Genomic DNA, 4605 nt, shown 5'->3' with positions numbered 1-4605 from the left:
CATTGGCACATTATCCATAGTTGACATTTAGGTTCATTCTTGGTGTTGTGCATTCTGTGGGTTTGCACAAATGTATAATGACATGTATCCACTGTTATAGGATCATCCATAGTAGCTTCACTGTCCTAAAGACCCTCTGTGCTCTGCCTGTTCACCCTTCCCTCTCTGACCCCTAGCAACTGCTGATCTTTTTACTGTCTCCATAGTTTTGCTTTTTCCAAAATGTCTCATAGGTGGAATTATACACTATGTAGCCTTTTCAGGTTGATTTATTTCACTTAGTAATATGTAAGTAAGGTTCCTCCATGTCTTTTCGTGGCTTGATAGCTCATTTCTTTTCAGTACTATACTTTTCAAGGTGTCTGCTGTATACTTTTTTGTTTTCAAGCATTCTCTGCTGTCATTTAAGTACTTAAGTAGAATACGGAAAATTTGAATTTACAGATTTTTTTGCCACAGTTTTTCAAATGTACATTATTCTTTTCATATTTGAGCTTTCTCCAATACAAAATTGAAATTCCAGATAATATGCAGAAATTTAGGATTTACGTTCAATTTTGTTATCTGTCTCAGATAATTCTATGCTCATGATTTATCAGTTGAATAGATTTCCCAGTGCAGTGTTTTATTAATTGTTGTATACGATAAGCTGGACTCTGTTTGATATAGTTTGAGTGTTTGTTCCTTCCAAATCTCATGTTGAAATGTAGTCCCCATTGTTGGAGGTGAGGCCTGGTAGGAGGTGATGGGGCGGATCCCTCATGAATAGGGTAGTGCTATCCCCTTGGTGATGAGTGAATTCAGGCAACAGCGGGTTGCTTAAAAGAGCCTGGCCCTTTTCTGTTGCGCTCTCTCTCTTGCTTCTGCTCTCACCATATGAGACGTCTGCTCCCCCTTCAACTTCCGCCATGATTATAAGCTTCCTGCAGCCCTCATCAGAAGCAGATGCCAGCACCACACTTGTACGATCTGCTGAACTGTGAGCCAATTAAACCTATTTTCTTCTTTTTTTTTTTTTGAGACGGAGTCTCGCTCTGTCGCCAAACCTCTTTTCTTTATAAATTATCCAGCCTCAGGTAGTCCTGAAAAAGGGCCTAATACACTATTCTATATTGTCTTAAAAGGGCCATATTACTAAAAGAGAGCTAAAAGAAACACATGGTCTCTTTAACTGGTAAGCAGTTGACTATTAAGTATTCAGTAGTATTTTTTAAGTCTTCAGAAAACCATGATGAATTATTAGCTTTATAAATGCATTAATTGTTCATTACAAATTTTGTGAACAGTAAACCCAGCATACTATTAGATGCTATGGTAAAACAAATATGAAACCAGTCTTTTCAAAAACCAAGGTTACTCTAAGGAGGGAAATTTGCTCACCATGATAATCTGAGTAAGGCATTTAAGAGCCTGATTCTGAAATCACAGCCCAATCTTGGTTATTCTCTACTGCTCTTGTGATGGGCTTCCTGAAGTACATTTGAGCCCTTGCAACTACCAAGATGATTAAAAGGGAATGACATTTCTGAAGGAACCTCTATGCCCTTAAACAGAGCCTCAATTATTAGTAAGTAATCCACAAAGTAATTTAGAAGACCTGTAATCCAGACACACTTTACATAGCAGATTTTCTAAACACTGCAGACGCCTCTAAACTCCAAAACCCTCCTTTTCTTTTCTCCCTAATGCTGTGAATCATACCATCTGAATCTTAATTCTTGAATTAAAGTCTTGACCCCTTTAGCATTATCACCTTACATTGAGAGGAACTCCTCATTTCATCAATCATTTGTACATTCAGATGAAAGAAAGACCTGGAAGAGCAGTACCTTGAGGGCACCAGGCACCGGCAGGAGCCAGAGGAAATGGCATCATGAAGTGAAGGACATGCAGCTCAGATCAGGATTGCTGGGGAAATCACAGAACACCTCCAACTCTACAGTTTGGCTGACTGAGGTCCTTCTCATCATTCAATTTTTTCCTCCATCACCAACTGTGTCTGTGAAGTTCAAATGAGGCAAACTTGGTTATAAAGTTTAGCACTTCCTCCAGATATATTTGATGGAAAATGAACAGAATCATAAATCAACTTTACAAGTCCCCATCAATTACCCAGTATTTTCTATGTGCAAAGGACTGTGCTAGGTGCTTGGTTTTACTGTATTATTATCTTCCCGTGTCCATCAAGGACAGTGTAGTTCATGAAGATCCTGGAATTGCATCTATGAGTCTAATGAGGTCACTGAGCCTCTCAGACTCTTCCTCTTCAGCTCTGTAAAATAGACCCGGTGTTGATTACACCTGTATCATAGAATTGTAGGGAGTCCAGGCTCCCCAAGTTTGCTGCAAGAGTGAATAAAACCTCCTTTCCCTCTTAAGGGAAGAAGCACCTCTTCGTGAGCGGGGTTCCGTGCCATAAAGCACTCCATACGACCCTTAAGATACCTTCTCTCTAATGTTCTAAAATAAGCTCCAGGGCATCCATACGTGGGAATAAAACTCTACATATACTTTTCCTTTTGTTTCAATTTGTCCAGCTCCACTTTCTGTTTCTGGGGCTGGGAAATCTCATCCTTAAATACAAAATTTCTCCCTCCTGATGACAACATTCAAAACAGACTTTCAATTAACCCATCAGACCTCCAGTCATTAAGTTCCTCAACCTCACTCGTAAACACTTCTTACAAACTTGCATGGTCCATTAGTGAACTTCTTATTTCTCTAACATAAGCATACTTCAACCTATTATACAAGGAGGAAGTTTTTCAAAATTAATGGTCGGTTCTATCAATAATACTTTAAGGAATAGGTGCTGCTGATAACAGTCACAATCCCAGTTTATTAAGCAAACATTCTATCTCAAGACCCATCATGAGCCCTTTATATATTATCTTAAGCAATTTTCAAGCTCTGTTGTTACTGTTGGTTTTGTTGTTGTTTTGAGACAAGGTCTCCCTTTGTCACCTAGTCTGGAGTGCAGTGGCACAATCACAGCTAACTGCAGCCTCAACCTTGTGGGTTCAAGCAATCCTCCCACCTCAGCCTCCCAAGTAGCTGGGACCACAGGTGTATGCCATCGTTCCCGACTAATTTTTTTCATGTTTATTTTTATTTGTAGAGATGAGGTCTCACCATGTTGCTCAGGCTGGTCTGGAGCTCCTGGCCTCAAGCAATCCTCCCGCCTGTGCTTCCCAAAGTGCTAGGATGATGAGCATAAGCCACCACACCTGGCCAGTAGTGGCTGTTATTCCCATTTTACAAATGAGGAAATTGAAACTCAGAAAGGCTAAATGAGTTGCCCAACATCCCACAGCTGGCAAGTGGCAGAGTCAGAATTAGAACCAGGCTTTTTCTAAAGCCTACCCAGGATCAAACCACTACCTTCTTGCAGAGCTCTTTTTGTTTTAGCTCCCAATGTCTCCATGTGGCTCTACGTCTGCTCTCAATTATGCCAAAGTTTGTTGCACGTTCCTCTTTTATTTCCTCAAAGGATAAAGAATCTTCTCTTGACTCTAGAAAGTTCACAAACCTTTTACAAACAGGAGCAAAACCTTAGAATATAGGATGAAGCTTAAAGTCATACCAACAATATTGTGACTACTGTGATGAATATCTAAAACTCTGCACAAATGGCAGCATGGTGATAGCTAAAAGGAGCTTCACATTCTCCCATTATCCAAATTTGAGGGGTTTAGCACTGAAAAATATGTAGAAGGAACTATTGAGAGGGGAGCAAATGAGCCCCAATTTCAAGGGCATCTGTCTGAGCAAGTTCCAGGAAAAAAACATTAAGAATGTTAATGAGACCTTAACTGGCAATGAGTAGATGTAGACTGATTTGTGAAAACTGAGGATGTTAAAATAAAGTGGCTGTCCTAAACTGAGCAAGAAAAATTCAGCACAAATAGAGTATTACTTCCCAAATTGTAAAGTTTTTGACTTGCAATGATTTCTATAATGTATACAAGTTACAAAGGTTTGCGTACTCTGATACAAACACCTATGCACATAAACATATACTTGTACATAAAAACTATACACCAAAATGTTAAGAGTTATTATTTCAAGAGATAGATCATAATGTTCAGTTTCCTTTTTTTTTATTAATCAGGAACATCATTTTTTGTTTCAATAGTTCACATTTGTATATTGATCATTAACCAAATATCTCACAGTTCTTTAATTTAAAAGGCAGTTAAAATAATTTCATTGATTTCCAAATTATTTGGGTTAAGAATTGAAGAAGGATCAAGATATATTCCAAACCTTTAAGGGTCATTCACCATGAGCCACATGGCCATCTGACCACATTTTTCCCGATGCTTTCTGTAGGATTAGGGACCCAGATTCAGAGACTCGATGACTGCAGTTACCTTCTGATTAATGTGCATTGACACTCAGTGTGGATGTGTGAGGGAGCAATGGGAGTCCTTACTGGTGTGGATTTAATAAAATCAAGTCCCTGATCTTGAAAGATGCTTCATGCACTGAAAATTCAAATAATTTGATTGAGGATACTTTGTAACTTAGGTTTAAAATAACAACAGCAACAACAACAAATACTTAAAGAACAGTTACTATGGGCCGGCATATTTTAAGAAGATT

This window comes from Mandrillus leucophaeus, unplaced genomic scaffold (assembly GCF_000951045.1).
Source record: "Mandrillus leucophaeus isolate KB7577 unplaced genomic scaffold, Mleu.le_1.0 Scaffold842, whole genome shotgun sequence".
In the NCBI taxonomy this organism is placed as follows: domain Eukaryota; kingdom Metazoa; phylum Chordata; class Mammalia; order Primates; family Cercopithecidae; genus Mandrillus; species Mandrillus leucophaeus.
Note: the sequence above shows the minus strand (reverse complement) of the source record.